Source organism: Simochromis diagramma, unplaced genomic scaffold, assembly GCF_900408965.1.
Source record: "Simochromis diagramma unplaced genomic scaffold, fSimDia1.1 OVJJ01000293.1, whole genome shotgun sequence".
In the NCBI taxonomy this organism is placed as follows: domain Eukaryota; kingdom Metazoa; phylum Chordata; class Actinopteri; order Cichliformes; family Cichlidae; genus Simochromis; species Simochromis diagramma.
In genome coordinates this window covers 9,709,802-9,727,553 of record NW_024386801.1, presented here as the reverse complement: position 1 = coordinate 9,727,553, position 17,752 = coordinate 9,709,802, and the positions used below count along the sequence as shown (strand labels likewise).

The 17,752-nt window shown below is 40.4% G+C and overlaps 1 long non-coding RNA gene across 1 annotated transcript in view; it reads right to left on the bottom strand.

Annotated features, from left to right (window-relative positions):
- LOC120729777 overlaps positions 1-17,752 on the bottom strand; it is a 61,359-nt gene that overhangs the window by 4,873 nt on the left and 38,734 nt on the right. The gene's annotated exons all lie outside the window — the stretch shown is intronic.

Sequence of the window (17,752 nt, the reverse complement as noted above, 5' to 3'; positions counted from 1 at the left end):
GTTACGGTACAGCACCTTTATATTTTTTATTTCTAAGGATGACTGTTCTTTTGCAGGCTTTCAGGTGCGTCTGTGAAGTGCACAACTTGCTCTCATCTTGTTATCTTTATCAGGCCTACATTGTTTAACAAATTAATTAGACCACCTGTCATAAAAACAAGAACTTAATTAAAAATAAAAGATTATATATCTATTTTTAGGCAAATAACAAAATGAATTTACATTTTTGTAGCCAAATTTGAGTCGGCACAGTGGACTTATCTGAGAAATCCATCAAAACTAACAATCAATCACTAAAGCTAATTTTTCTGTTCTAGAGTGCAAATTAATTTCAGGCACTGGATAATAATAATAATAATAATAATAATAATAATTTTTTGGGGAATAAAATAATATTTCTATTAAGGAGCTCACACATATTGGTGAATTAAGCATTATAGAAACATGATTAAAAATAGAAATTCAAATACGAAATAAAATAAAAAACGATGTGGCATAAATTAAACACTGGGGTGTGATTGTTAAGCACTGCACTTAATGTAATTTAGGATTTTCTTTTTGAATAAAAAAAGATTTTACAAAAAACAAACAAACATCAAAAACATTATTATGCTCAAAAAGTCCAAGTTTTCATTCCCTGCAAAAAAATCCACAAAAATGTTTGCTGAGAATTTCCGTCGAGTTTATCGAAACCCGTCTAGAGTTCCAGACAACACGGCTCACGGTGTGACACAACAAAGAGTTAAACCTTTCGTTCTGATTTCAGCATCTCCTGTGTCCGGCAAAGGTCTTTGAGGGGGTAAAATAATGAGGGATGAAGATGCAACGGATGCATCTAGCATTACACAGAAGTGCTCCCCTGAGTGAGCAGGGCAAGAGGAGAGGGAGCGTGAGATGTACAAGTACAGGCAGAGGGCAAACTGGATCTGAGCTCAGACTGATGACTGCAGAGAAAACCTGATGAGGCATCCAGAAGCATTCATTCATCAGAGAGTTACAGATACAGAGTCCTGAGGTCAGATTTTATTAGACTCTAATATATAGCTAAAGCAGGTACGTGACATACAGAGAATAACCTTTTCTGGGTAAACGACAAAGAATCTGTTGTTGCTTTTGCATTAGCGTGTTTAGAGGAACGTCACTTACAATGCAACATTGTTACCAATTAATACCGAGTATTCACAGAGTGCATTTTGCATTTGACTTCCTACACACAAAGTGCAGTAATATCATCACACCTCAGGGAAATCAGAGGCTTTTTGTTCTCACTGTCTCTGTAAGAGGATTTCGAATAAACTCCTCTGAAAGGGAAAGTGGAGTTATCAGATGACTGCAGTGATTCTCCTGCGAGAGTTTGCAGCCAACTGACTGCTAATGAGTTTTCTGCAGAAACAATTAGATATCAGCCATGCAAGACATAAGAAACCAGGCATCATGCCACACTGATTCAGCCCAACAATTCATTCTTACATTTCATCTAAATGTCATTGTTTTGTTTTATGTTGCTGGATAATGGGGATTTTTATTACGCACTTTATTTTGTTGTATCCACGACAAAAAAGCACATAAAGGTGTTCACATATTATAATTCCCTCCACACTCACCACCAAGCTGGAGCATCTGGGACTCAGCTCATCTATGTGTCAGTGGATCTCCAACTTCCTAACTGGCAGACCACAGGCAGTAAGGATGGGCGGACATGTCTCAGCCTCCACCACTCTCAGCACTGGAGCACCCCAGGGGTGTGTTCTGAGCCCCCTGCTGTACTCTTTGTACACATATGACTGTGTGGCCACTACCAGCTCCACCACCATCATCAAGTTTGCTGACGACACCGTCGTGGTGGGCCTGATCTCTGATAACAACGAGACGGCCTACCTGAAGGAGATTAGGAATCTGGAGAACTGGTGCCAGAGGAACAACCTCCTTCTAAACGTCAGTAAGACAAAGGAGCTGATAGTGGACTTCAGCACTAAGCAGGAGAGGAACTACCAGACCCCCGTCATCAACGAGTGCCCAGTGGAGAGAGTGGACAGCTTCAAATACCTCGGAGTTCACATCACGCAGGACCTGTCATGGTCCTGTCACATCAACACCGTGGTGAAAAAGGCCCGACAGCGTCTCTACCACCTCAGACGCTTGAGAGACTTCCAACTGCCCTCCAAGGTGCTCAGGAACTTTTACTCGTGCACCATAGAGAGCATCCTGGCGGGAAACATCTTAACCTGGTTCGGGAACAGCACCATGCAGGACAGACGAGCTCTACAGAGGGTTGTGCGGTCAGCTGAGCGCACCATCCGTTCCGAGCTCCCTGACCTGCACTCAATCTACAGCAGGCGGTGCTGGACCAAGGCCAGGAAGATCGTGAAGGACCTCAGCCATCCCAACAACAGACTGTTCTCTCTGTTGAGGTCAGGAAAGCGATTCCGCTCCCTGAAGACCAACACAGAGAGACTGAGGAGGAGCTTCTTCCCGCAGGCGATACGGTCTCTCAATCACACCACCACACAGTACTGACCCACACATATGGTTCTTACACACACACTGGATTTTCTGGACTTTGTTTTTGCACAACACTGGTCACTATATTCTTCATTTCCGGTTAATACTTGTACAGCTGCTGTTATTGTGTATATATTTATTTATATTTAGATTTTCTTCATACATTCTTATATAGTTCTATATTGTGTATTGTGTATTTGTTGTACAGTTATTTTATTTTCAACGTTAATTTATATATTTTATCTTATTCTTCCAGTTAAATTTACCCTTCATTCTAATTTGTGTTGTACAGTTATTTCATTTTTAACCTTAATTTATATTTTATTCCTTCCTAGTTAAATTTACCCTTTTTAATTTTTCTTTTTAATTTTTCATATTTATTTCCTATCTTATTCATAGCCTTTCCTTTTTTTGTTTTCTTTGGGTCACGAGCAGTTGTCCAAGCATTTCACTGCATATCGTACTGTGTATGACTGTGTACGTGACAAATAAAATTTGAATTTGAATTTGATATTGGCAGAAATTTACAAGATCATACCTCTATAGTTGTCAGTTTGATGCTGAAATATGTCTGGAATATTTTGGAATGAAAATTGAAGCCAAGTATGCTTTTTTTAAATGCTAAAACCCACTTCTTTTCTTTTTTTTTGTTCCTTTTTGTTTGTCCGTGTCACTCCTCTGATGTGCTTTTGAAGCTGCCATCAGTCAGAAATTTAGATTCTCTATTTTGCTTTCCGTCCCGTTTTTATCAGTGGCGCTAAGTTGCTAAAAGGCTCATAGGAATATTTGTTCGGCCTCAGAAGCTTGTTTCTAAAAGAGATGGCACGCTCATCAGAGCAGCAGCATTCATGAGGCTCGCTCATAACCTGGCAGCATTTGTGCCACTGCGAAGTTTCAGCTGGCTGCTGGATGTCTCTTCCCGACAACATTCATACAAGAGAAACAAAACTCTGCAGATGGAAGATAAAATATAAATAGCGCCCCGCTGAAGCACGCATGAATGTCAGGTATTCCTCTTTATTGTAGTAGTACAAAGGGAGCTATCTGAGAGAAGACTTTGTCACTGAGCCCAATCGATATTCTTTGACATTTGTAGTAAGGTGCAGGGCAGCAGGGGTGAGGCTGGAGCAGAGTGTGCACAAAGGATGGGCTTTAGAGAGGTCTGACAGGCCCCAGTATGACCATTAGCTCTGTGAGAGACCCTGCAGAGCTTGAAGAGTGGGAGGTTGGCGAGGCGCTGCGGGCTTTTTATTTAAGAGACGCGACAGGAGACCCATATGAATAACTCAGCCAGAGAACTGAGGATAATGGTGGGTTTCAATCCTCAATGCAGTGTTCAATGGGCATAAACACAACAAGGCTTAGCGATGCTTTTAAATGGAAGGCAAATAACCATTTTTTCCACCCATGAAGATCCACTGTCGACTCTTAAATATGTGTACTTTGTGCTGTGATGTAATCAGTCAGCCTAATGAATTCATGCTTCGTTTAGACTCAAACTGCATCAGTCACGGGAAACAATCTCTGTCAAGTCTTCAATGGAGCCTATACAGTAAATGCCACACTGATAGTGAAACAAAGCACACTAGATGAATGGAGCTATAGGAGCCTTTATAGTCTTGCTGTAACATTTGTTTAATATAATGAGGTTTTCTCTTTGTTTCTGCTAGAATAGGACCAGTGCTTGTGCACGGGCAGGTTCATATTTAAAATTCATTAAGAAACAGTGAATCAGTAATGAGTCCAGGAGCAACAGATGAGACTGCTGTTCGCTGCTTTTAAAGTCACCTAATTAGACGGCACGAGTAAACAACAGGAATTAAACTCCGTTTATAGAAAGGTGTCCGTCACGCAGTTTGAAAATTTGAAGCGTCTGAGCGGTCACTTTCATCAGATTTTCTATCATGATGCAATGGCGCGATATATGCGAAAGTCTTTGTTCTCTGTGACTGCAACTCAAAAAAATGAAATTTTCTCTCGGTACCTGCTGTGTCTAATTCAAGAGACGCAACAGCAAAAACGACTCATGGATGAGAATATTAATTTTATCTGAGCGGGGCCTCGCTGCTGTTCCCGTGCGTCACACATCTTTTCTTTGTGAGGGCAGAGCTGTGCAGACTCTGCCCTTTAACAGGTGCTGTGAAATAATGAGGGATTTGAGTCAAGCAGATCGATATTTCCAACTTTTTCGCGCTTTTATGCTGTCAAGGTCTGCACTGCAAACCGCTGCTGTATTAACATGTTGCAGTGATGCTGCTGTCAGTTTATTCCTCCTGCTGTGAATTTGACCACAGGCCAGCCGCAGGGCAGCAACACCTGGGATGACTGTATTTCCATTTAATGCAGTCCGTACCCGTTTCTCCTTTCAACCTGCTATTAAACTCTGCTTTGTCTTCTTGCTATTATGTTTCCCACTCTTTACACCGTGCAAAAACAACAAGAAAGGATTAAATCTAAACAGAAATGTTGGATCGCTTTGCACAAGTTATTTGTTTTCAAATGAATCCAGTTCTTTGTGTGCAAGACTGTTGAGGCTACAATATTTCTCTCTCGCCAGTGAAACCCAGGAGATAATCAATATGACATGCCAAACAATAGAACACAATGATTTGAGTTTAATACCCTTGGCTCGAGAATCACTAATGTTCCTGTTGCAGAAAATCGATCTCCTCCACACCGGAGCGGCTCTAACTGAAACACACGGAGCGATGAAGAGTGAAAGAACATCAAACACATAGAGTGCTAAACATAGCGAATGACGTCACCATGTAGCTGTTATATGTACTGTGTGAGCTGATGTATTGTGGGAGTCTGAAATTAGTACAGTGGCTTTGGTCAGTTTTATTTATATATTGCCAAATCAGAACAACTGTCATCAGGAGAATTGGTTGAGGGTTATGGGAAATATAGGTGCACCCTCTCCTATTTGCATCTTACAGATTTCACATTCTCTTATCTTTGTTGTATTGAGTGTTTACTGTCAAACTGAGAAAATGTGATCATGAATACAATCTATATCTACAAAATAAACATTAGCTTCCAAACAGGTGCCTGCTAGCATTGTCACTATAGGAGCATTATCATTTCCTACAGTTTAGTTTAGTTCTACTATTTTTTTGTCTCAACAGTTCACAGCAAGAGTCATCACAAGACACTTTATAGTCTAAAAGGGACTGAAATAGTTGAGCGTTGGTTCCATGCTGAACACAGATTTACAGGCAATCATCTAGATATTAGAGCTGCTTAATGTCACAAGGGGATGATGTCACAAATGTGTGGGCTACTTGAGCTGCTTGTGTTGTTGTTGGTCCTTGTTGGTACAAAGACCTAAAATGAAACCAAGAGTTACAAACAATGAAAATTCACACTTCTCTCTCTACATGGCGAACTACATGAGAACTGCACATAAAGTATGTCTTCATATGTTGCAAACCCATAATCCTTCAGTCATGCAGAGTTAACCTCGTGAAAGTATGTATTTTACCCCAAACTATGACTTTTTCCCAAACTTGGACTGTGGGAAGGAAGAAGCCCCTTTTAACAGGAAGAGACATATGGCAGAAACCAGCTCGGGGAGGGCCAGCCTTAAAGGGGGGCACACAGAGAGACCACTGATTTTTGCACAGCTTCTCGATGTGTGATGATTCTTATCTCAGCCACACAGCCCTAGTAACCAGTCAGTAAGCTCCAGTAACCACTCACTGCTAGGAAAAAAGATGTATTCTTCAACCAATGGATGATTGTTTGCTGTCGCTAGGTATAGTGGCAAATGGTATACGGTGTTGCACCAAATTGGTCACCCATAGTTTGCAAGGAAGATGCTGAGCTGTCAGCAAACACCAGCTACTTACTCGCTAAGTCAGGGGTGGGCAACTCCAGGCCTCGAGGGCCGGTGTCCTGCAGGTTTTAGATCTCACCCTGGGTCCACACACCTAGATCACATGATTAGTTCGTTACCAGGCCTCTGGAGAACTACAAGACATGTTGAGGAGGTAATTTAGCCCTTTAAATCAGCTGTGTTGGATCAAGGACAAATCTGAAACCTGTGGGACACCAGCCCTACAGGCCTGGAGTTGCCCACCCCTGCGCTAAGTGGTAGTGAAAAAGATTACAGTGCCCTCATAAAACATTCACCTTCAAAGTAAAACTTTGAAATATGTACAGCTTCTACTTTTAATGTGAACGTTCTGTTTTTCTGGTTTGTGTTGCACTTTTTGGGGCAATTGTGGTTCAAGAGTTGGGAGTTCACCTTGTAATAGGAAGGTTGCCGGTTCGAGCCCCGGCTTGGACAGTCTCGGTCGTTGTGTCCTTGGGCAAGACACTTCACCCACTGCCTACTGGTGGTGGTCAGAGGGCCCGGTGACGCCAGTGTCCGGCAGCCTCGCCTCTGTCAGTGCGCCCCAGGGCGGCTGTGGCTACAATGTAGCTTGCCATCACCAGTGTGTGTGAATGGGTGGATGACTGGATGTGTAAAGCGCTATACAAATACAGGCCATTTACTTTTCCAAGTTACCGCAGTACTGCTCCATGGTTAGTTAGTTAGGAAGTGTTGCCAGGCAGATTGGGAGGCATGCTTGTAAAAATGCAATCGCAGTGAGGTTTTTGGAGCAGCATTCTATTTGCTACCGATTTCCCTCAGCAACAGTATGATTGGGACTTTATGTCAGCAACCAGTCTTTGGGCCTCTGTGACTGAGCCCTAAGATTTATCTGTTTACTCGTGCTATTGTTTTAATGTGAAATTTAAGAGTCCACTGAGAGGCATGGGTGGTAAAATAGGTTGATACTTACATGTTATTGTCTTCTCTGTTGCCTGTACTTCTTTATGTGTGAAGCTGGGGCTTTCCTTTCCTCCCGCTCCACCCGATTGTTGACATTTCAACAGTTTTTCCCAGCTTTCTGTGCTTTCATTGCTAAGGCTCCATCACCTGACTGATTTGTATTAAAATGCTTCCAGAGACATGTACTGTACTTTACTGACAGTCAAGTGACGCGTTCGAGTTACTCTGTGTCTGGTTTGGAGCTGCATTTCTTATTCTCTCAGATGACTACATACAGTATTTCACAGCACAGCACTGGCAGCACAGAGAGCTGGGGTAAACTTGTGAAATAACATAGAGAGGTTTGCTCAAAGAGTTAAGGCTAACGTGTAATTAATTAACCATGTCCCAGAGGCAGAAAACGACAGCCACATTTTAAGGTTTCTATTACAGGGTGTTGAGTTGCAGGCCTCAGGGGGGAGCTGCCACATCTCAGGAATCTCTCCCCGTCAAATCAGATACATGATAAATATTCAATGACACATGGGCTTATGGGTAACAACGGGCTCTGTTTTCCTGAACTTGATGGAAGAAGGGCTGGACGGAGCAACGTAATACAGATCCTCAAACCAAAGCGCGAGTCTGCATCAACACCCCCCCGGGATTCACCCTCTGATCTCCAAAACCGTAGACGCCAGTGTCAGTAAATGATCCCTGCAGCACTCTCCTCTCCTTACAGGTATAAAGCACTGCAGGACCAACCCTAATTCACACAGTGTGTGTATGCGTCGTGGAGGGAGGGAGTGTGATGTTATGAAAGCGTTTTACTTTTTAAAATGGTATCATCATCTGGTATAATTTAGTCTTTGTTGGTGCCTATGAATAAAGGGTTAATTCTCACTGTGTTTCCCTCAGCAACACTACGCGACAGCATGATCAATAGAGCAGATTACTGCACACTGTCAGCTATCACCTTTCCCTCAGTGCCGGGCAAATGAGCTCAACACAGCGGCAGCGGAGAATGCAAGCAGGTTGCGAGAGTGTCTGTTTTATTAATGACTGTTTGGGTAAAGAAGTCGCACTGTAAAGCTTTTCTTAGGCTTTATAAAAACAAAATATCCAGTTGAGTAAAAAGATCTAAAACCTTTTTTCTTTTTTGTGGCACTTTGGCATAATTAGAAAAGCAACACTGAAGCTGAGTAACTGTAAATTATTGTTTTGCACCAGCATATTGAACAAAGAGAAATGTTAATGAGGCAGAGGAGAGGCAAACTGTGCTCTCAGCCGGTGACCTTAATTAAGTCATCAGACAGAGCTACTTGACCAGCGGTCAGGATGCTCACTCACTCCTCATCCTGAAGCTCAAATGGGACACAAAGCCAGCCTTTACAAATGAGAATCACAAGGGTCTGTGTCTACACTGAGAATGCGATTCAGAAATGCGTGTCTTATCTGTAATATATTATTTGCAACAACAATGAAACAGCTATAGTTAAAGCAGCTATGATAAAAACGGTCATAAAAAGATGATTCAAAGAGGTTTTTACCAAAGGGGTCGCCTTTACGGAAAACCTACTTTGCATTTTGATTGCATTTGGCAGACTTCGTTTTGCATTTCAGCTCATTGTTTAACTGCTCGTCTCTAAGGCTTCTGTTTACCTCACAGCCACAGCTTTCACAGGACAGTATGTAAGTGATCTTAACAGAAAAAACAGGTGAGTGTTTTCTGTTAAAAAGCACACAGAGACTGTTATTGTAATGATGATCTGGTGGGATATTTAGTAACTAAAGAGCTACTTATCTTTTTTCTAGAGTTGGAAGACAAAGTAACTCAGCTAACATGATTCTGGGTGTTTGTTCTTACTTCCTTGTTGGTTTCACGCCCAGTTTGTTTATTACAATACTCATAATGTCCACCAAAGAGTTAGCTATTTGGCAGGGTGGTTTAACAGGTCAAATGCAAATTTCATCCATTACATATAGTTAACTACAGTTTCGCTGCATGACACACCAAAAATGAATGTACAGGAGCTTGTCTTCTCATGTTTCACAGGGGAATATACACCAATCAGGCATAACATTAGTACCACTTGCCTAATACTACGATAGCCCACTTTTTGTTCCCGAAACAGCCCTGAGGCATGGACACTAGACCCCTGAAGGTGTGCTGTGGTATTTGTCACCAAGATGCTAGCTACAGATCCTGTAAAATGCAAGGTGGGACCTCCATGGATTGGACTTGTTTTTTCAGATCCAAAAGATGCGTGATTGGACTGAGATGCGAGGAATTTAAATGCTAAGTCAACATCTCAGACTTATTGTTATGCTTCTCAAACCATTCCTGGACCATTTTTGCTTTGTGACAGGGAACATCATCCTGCTGAAAGAGGCCAGAGGCATCAGGCAATACCATTTCCATGAAAGGCTACAAAGTTGCTGGTACATGTCAAAGTAACATCCACATGAATTCGATGGATGCTGAGATTTCCCAGCAGAACATTGCCCAAAGCATCACATTGCCTCCATCCATGCCTTGGGCAAACCAGGTTAGCCTTGGTTTGCTTAAGTCATCCATTCCATTCTTGCCATAGTCCAACCTGATGCCAGGTTTTCCCCCGGCAAGCAGCACAGTTACAAGAGCTGCAGTTTTGGAATAGAGCAAGCCGCCAAGCCCAGCCCTTGTCAAACTCGCACACATCCTTACAATTGATGATTTTTCTTGCTTCCAATACATCAACTCTTGGGACAAAGTGTTCACTTCCTCCCTAAAATACCCCACTCACTAACAGGTGTTATTCACTTCAGCTACCAGTGGTCACGATGTTATGCACTATTGGTGTATATGCACTATCTGTCTGCTTTGCATGGGGTGAACAAACATGGTTTAGATGCCAGCAACTATCCAGTGCACACTGTTGTACCAGCATTTCATCCAAATAGTGTCCAAAACCAGCACCTGTGTGCACTAGTTCCCCTGTTAATATATTAAGAAACACTTTGTGTCTCTTTGTATCATTCATGTTTTTTTTTGTTTCTGTAAACACCTACTTGTGCATCTTTGGTTGTTTTACGTCCTGTCTTTGTCCTTTTCCCCCTTTATCATTCTCTGCACCGCCCTCATCAGCATTGTATTCAACTAATTTAGTTCTCCGTGTATTTACAGACCTCCCCTTCACCTTCCTGCTAGTCTGTGTACCCTGTCTTTTCTGGCTGGGCAGTTCCCTGCGTTTCAGTGTTTTTTGATAACATTTGTGTAAATACCATATCATATCAGCTTCAAGCATGTCAGTGTTGTGTATACAGCTTGTTTCCTTTGCTCCCCAGAGTTCCTTTTAATGTACTGATTAAAGGTGTTTGTGCATAATGTGTGTCTCATTAGAGGCGAAAGAGTTTCATCGCATTTCCAGTATTTCTTATGCAGTAACAGGTTCAAGATTAGTGAAAGGCCATCCATCTGTCCATCTGGATGGGGACACAGAATCGTTCTCAAGCCACCCAGGAGATACAATCGCTCCAGCGAAAGAGAAAGACTTCTAGTGCAAGACTGTGTTTTCAATACATAAAAAGGTAAACATTAATAAGATTTGTGAGACTGCTGAAAAACTGGGCTCCGGGATGAAAGAGTCTGACTCACCACATGCACATCCCCCAATCAAGGCACAAAACCCACACTGCCCACCTTGTTAGATCGAGGGTGCTGGATGGAGGCATTAATGTAAATCATACAGATTTATTCAATGTAGATGTGATTCCCTTGGATACAGAATAATATTATTCAACAGAGACAAGTCCGTCAGGCAGCGTTGGTGCACTGTTTGCCATGAAAAGGTGATTTCTATCAGTGCTGCCGCACAGCCTCAAGCACAGGTATTTCCATCTTTGTGTTGTTTTATTCCTAACAGTAAAATTGACATTCACCAACAGCAGAGGTGCATTACATGCAAACTGGATTTAGCTTCCAATCTTCCCCAGACTGATTGCTGATCCACTGGAGAAGAGATATGATGGAAGGATTTGTAATGAAACAATTCTGCAGAGTTTTGAAAGGAAATTAGAGTCATATCATTGGCTGTTCGGTGCTATGGTGCAAGGCTCAAATCTCAGGTAATCAGATGATTCAGTGGTTCAGACGCTAAAACTTAGTGGACACACTGATGCTTGCTCCTTCAGAGTCCTGGTAGCCACACAACATGTCTTAATCCTTTTTAAGTAGATCACTTACATGCTGTATAATACCAAGTCAATAGGGATACATGTAATCTCATTGCCTCTGAAAAAAATGATTGCCCTAAAGATACTTTAAGTGGTATTAATTTCACTCTATTGATGGGGACCAGAGAAGGCGATGAGGCTGATATTGAATCTCTGGTGAAGCATTCAACAGAAGGAAACCGATTACATGAATACTTCATGGGCTTTGTGTGCATACTTCCACACATCCATAATATGATTGTCCTGCTAGATTTTTTTTTTTCGCTAGAGTGCAACTGTCAGACATATGACATTCGGTATATTTTAAATACACCGTGGCTAACTGTGCTCACACTGAGGCGGACAAATGTAGGGCCATCACCATGGCGATCAGTGACTGTCTATGAAGCCTGGTGGCGGATGATCAGTCTGAATGAGTATTAGTAACTGAACTCTAGAAATTAATCAACAAGTGGAAGGGATTTGAATTAATTACACACTAATTAGTCGCTCTTTACATTCAGCCAATCAGAGAGCAAAGTGCGAACCGTCAATCATCTAACCTCACATCATTAAACCTGAAAATGAACTAACTCACTTTCAGGGTAGCTTGTCGGCTTAGCTGTGACCCAATTAACACCACAGGGCAGAGCCTTGGAGAGTTGTGTTGCCGTGCTTCTCCAGGATAATGAGCTCAACCTATGAACAGGTATCGGCTGCCGAGTAAGTTTGACTTTATAAAACAATTAAAAGATTAAATATCGGCATCGACAGCAGAGACGTTTATATGTTTGCAAAGTAATAATAGTTAAAACAATCCGACCCTGCAGCTGAAACTGAGCATGATAGTGCACTCGATTTGCCTATTAATACATGCACAGCATGTTTGTGTGACATGGAGGCTCATTTTGCATGTATATGTTTAAATAAATATCTAAAATGGTATAAAGTTTGCAAGTGGGGCTTGAGAAGGGATTGACATGATGTTATTAAAATGTAGGAACAGGAACCCTGTCACGCTCACCTCAGTGAGATTACGTTATCATTTCTGGGGAAGCATGAACGCTATGATGAAGTGTAAATGTGCTCGGTGCCTTCAGAGATTGGACGACCTGTCTTTCCAATTACATCCAGTGAAGCATCAAATGGATGTCAGCGTGCGATAAAATTATCCTTCTGTGGGTGTGAATACATGAACTTAAGCATCAGCAGTGTTTTTCATCAACACTATTTTCCATGCCTGCATAAACAACAAGGCTGATTTTTTATTTTTTTTTATTTTAAGTTGCCTGAAGTACACTCTGCTACGTGCTTCACTTTTAAGAGCTTGTGCCACAGTCAGAACATAGAGGTGACTATTACATGCTGCTCTGCTCCAGCAAGCAGGAGGAGATGCAGGCAGAGCTCAGCGGTCATTCAAGAGGAAAAAACAACCAGATATATGGTATATCTGAGAATTTATGGCTCCTGCCATTTGAAATTTGCTGCATATACAAGACAAAATCCAAAACACGGTAATGGAAAACAAATTGTTTTCCTGCTACTTTGAAACAGACATAACCTTTCTGCCTGGGAACATACAGCCCTACAGTTCTATGTTGTGTTGTAATAGACTGGCAGGAAAAAATGGGAGGAAAATAGATTTAGTGAATCAAAGTGTAATTAATATTAAAGAAAAAATGTATACAGCTTACGAAACCGTGACTTTTCCTCGCCGACTTTCCCAGGAAACCTTAATGAAACAGAGGCTTTATTATTCTGCTGATGTCCTTTGCAGACTAGCACTTCTCAGTTTACTCTTCATAAAGCACTTTAAAATGTAAATGACTTGTTAACACACTTCTTCCTACTGGGAGAGTCTAATGATGCGAAACAAAACACTGGCTTATTATTCTATACGGCAGCAGGAGCGAAATCTCTGATGTATTCACGGGATGACTGTTTGAAATCCTTTTCTTCCTGTTTGTGCGGAGCTGAGTCACAACATCCAGAATCCTGTTCTGGAAAGGAGGTTGGATAGTATTAACTATAAGATGGAAGATTGTTTGTTATCACAGAAAACTAGTCTATTTAATAAAGCATTAAATGAACAAAACACTGATGACATTTTTTTTCTTCCAGAAAAAAGAGTGTGACATCGTGGTACAAATGGAGCAGATTGAACAAATCATTATCATTTACAGCTTTACAGTTTAATATTTACTGTAAATCAGATATGCGTCTTATTATTATTATTATTTTTTGTTTTGGCACATAGGGGAACTGGTGTAGAAGTGCAGCATGGGAAAATGACTCACTTAGAAATGACTCAGCTCTGAGGTTTAGGTTTTGAGGAGGAATTAGCCAACTATATTCAGCAATATGAATGCAAATGAATATAAATATATAACGTAAGCAGATGTTACATGATAAATCATGGCTCACATTTAGTATAAAGCTAAAGTTGGAATTTGTGCCGCTAAAGAACAAAATCAGATGATGATTCTTACCAAAGTCCTGTTTTTGTTATATTTGCTCTTCTTCAGCACTTTTAAGGTCATTTCTTATCACAGCTTTGTAGATGACATTTAGTTATATATCTCTTTTAAGCTCCAAGATGTTTTTTTTTGTTATAGATCTTGCATAGGTGCTTGGACTCTATTAAAACTTTAATGGAGAGAAAGCAGGAGTCCTTGTTCTTGTTTCTGTGAGATTTATGCCTGAGGTAATGGAAACTCAAGGTCTCCTTGCCATTTTTGCTTAATATTTCTATCCAGAACTTTGGAGTAACTTTTGACTCAGGCTTCACTCTGGATGTTCTTGTTCACCTCTGGTTCATTCTTATTTTTATGACTTAAAATTTTTGCCAAGTTGAGAACACACGTGTCACGTTCTGAACTGGATTTTGTTATTCATGCTTTTATTTCATCATGTTTGCATTACTCTAATTCAGTGTTCATTTTTGTTAATAAAGCTGCCTTGGAGCGTCTGCAGGTTGTTCAGAATGCTGATGTGAGGCATTCTGAACACTAATTTCACCAGCTCCCCATTAACTTCAGAGTTTACTTTAATACTCTGGTTTTGGATTTTAGAACCCTGCATAGAGAAGCATCTTCATACACCAGTGAACTTCTACATCCCTGATCACATGACCTCAGGGACCAGCTGGAGACGGTCCCAGAGGTCATGTGATCAGGGTCAGCTAGCTGTACAGCACACCAGAGTTTGGAACTCTCTCCCTCTGAGCCTGACTGGTCTTTTTTTTAAAAAGCATTTTAAACTCGCCCTTGGGTAACTTTTTATATTTATATTTTTGAGCAGTTTGTTGTGAAGCACTTGTTTATTATATTTATTTAGAAAGGTGCTATATAAATTTTACTTACTACTACTACTATTTTACTTACCTAAATCAGCAGTTATAATGAAATGCACCTTGGCAAGTACCATTTTTTAAAAAGTAATAACTGAATCAACTTGTTTATGTTACAGAATATCTGATTAAATGATATGTAAATGCTTGCCCACTTTTTCTCCTGAGAGTAATACTTCTGGAACAGTCTTTGCTTTTGCAAAATTATCCAATAAATTACAATTCAAAATCCTTTCTATCTTTTGTAAGCGCTAAACTAGCAAAGAGCACAGTTGCCCAATGCAACATAGTCACTGCAAACTCTACAGCTATTAATTAAATTAATCCAATTAAATGATATATGAATTATTTACATGATATTATTATTATATAATTTGTTGTGAAAAACATTGATCTGTAATAAATCCACTATAATTAAAAACCACATTAATAATAGAACATAAATTAAGAACTTCAATTGCCAGTTAATTAGTTTACTGTCACTTGCTGATCGGTCTTTACATTTGTAAATAATCTTTCATTTTCCCCTTTTGATGGCTTTTTAAATCTATCTCCATTGCTGAGAAAGAACATATGTGACAGGCTGACCTATTTTTCCCCCAGGAAAATACAGCAACTGCACCTTTAGCTAGCAGACAAACACAGTGCAAAATTACACACATGCAGTATGTGTGTTTGCTAACATTAGTTGAGATGCTTTAAAAATAGTGTACAAGTGCCACAAATGCAACTTTATTAGCATCTGTAGCATGAAGGCACAATGAAAGGGTGCAGCCAGGAGCCATGCAAGCTACTTGCCTTGCAGTCTGCATCACTTCAGGCTACAGCCTATGAAAAATTCTCTCGCTTGATAGTATTTTTTATTAAACTGCCTATCAGATTTAATTAACTGAGTCACTGAAGGTGCTGCGATGCCATTCTGGCCAACTTTATCTCTGCTTGCACTATGCAATGACAGATAACGGAGTCAGTATGTTGTTGTATTGCATTCATTCACACAACCATGTTCTTGGGCAAGGAAGCACATGTTAAATGTCAGCATTCAACAGCCATCTCTGCAACATCTCTGGGGCCTTAAAAATGCTAAAAGGTGTCCAAAAAACATTTTCATCCACAGTAAACACTTCAAAGCACCACGGCTTCTTTGATGGAACAATCCAGAGTATCATCCCATCACAGCACTGAACAACCTCTAATTTATATTATAGATACAAAGATACAAGTACACTCACAGTTGTGTTCAGAAGCTGGTCATGAGTGTCATGGTAATTTAAGGCTTTTAATGATTTCTTTGAACTGTTCTTTTTCCAGAGCCAAATGATTGTCGAGCATATTTCTCCAAGGTCTTTAAATAACAAGAACTGGGTGCACAAGTTTGAACTTAATTTTTTCTAATCCTTCAATGTGATAACAATGAGATATGTCTGCCACTACATAGCTTATGAACTTAAAGAGTGACACAGCAACACAATTGGCTTGTACCTGTAAGTGTTTCCCCAGTTAGGCTCTTATAAAGCAGACGATTGGCTCTTTGGTGAGGGGGCAGGACAACCTCTGTCTTTGGATCTTCAGATTTCCTGCATGGATTTACACTGTTTGACTGCCATAACTCTTTCTAATAATGTGTTTGCTGCTATAGCATCTGAACTAAACTCAGTCTTACTGATCTTAAAAGCTCTAGCTGATGGTTGAAAAAAAATTAAATATTTCCACTTGAATTTGCTCACACAGTCATACTTGTAGTATATTTATTTAGTATACTTATGCTATTCCTGTAGTGTCAAAATTGAAATTATTTGTTTAATACCTTAATATTCTGTGAACAAAACATCCTGCCCTGTTTTCTTCATTTTTTGTTCTGCATCTCCATCTGTGCGTCAGTGTCAACTATTCACACTTCTTGTAAACAAAGACAACACGTATTAAGTTTATACTAAATCTGAACTGTGTCCACACGGTTAAATTCTATATCAAGTCACGTTTTTAAAAGCAGAGACGCAGAAAAGGATCCTCAGCTCTGGGTAACCACTGGGGATATTCAGAGTCTGTTCAGAGGTAGAAAACATGCCATCTGAAATGCAAGGCGGGATCATCAGCTTCGGTCCTTATCTCTGTCTAGATGGAGGTATTTATCTCCGAGGGGATGCCTGCTTTGATACGCCTTTGCAATAAATCTGTCTCCAGTCTCAAAGAGACAATGCACTCTCTGTGAAACATATTATACCAGCATGATGGCTTAAAATCTTCTTATGGGCTTTAGTTGACTCACTGACTCAGAGTCTAATTGATTCTCTAACCTATGCGTGATAAAGTAATCGAGATTTTTAACGGCTGACTATCTTGTATTGCCTTCCCTCTTTGTTGCGTTAAGCTATTATACTGAATGATATTTTAGCAATGTCAGGATCGCAGAAGAAGCTCTATTGCAAATCAATCATATCTACTCTCTCCAAAGAGACTCGCTCTACAGAGAACAATAGGAAGAGGTACGAGTTCCAGGTTTGGCACACACTGTGATAAAAAGCAGGTTTTTAAGAAACACACTGGCTTTAGGTTAGCTAATTGCTTTTCAAATTGACCCATTTATCTTAATCTGAAAGGCTTCGAGATAAGACTGTATTACTTAGCAGTACTGAAAATGCTTTGTTATGGGTGGATAATGAATGGATGTCATAAAAACAAAAGAATAAAGGTATGAGATTAAAGCATGGAGGGAAACAGTTTAGCCTACAAGTGTTGAAACGCTCAATGTAGTTATTATCCATGGGCAAATAAAATAACCTGTTGTGGGTACTGTTCTTTAAATTCACCTTTAAATGTTATATTTACTTGTATTCTGGGAAATTTAAAAATGAAGGAGCATAGTGTTCTTCATGGTTTAGGTTTTAATGATGCATCGGTCACAGCGTGAGTGATCCCCAGATGACCCAACACACCATGTGGGTGCTTGG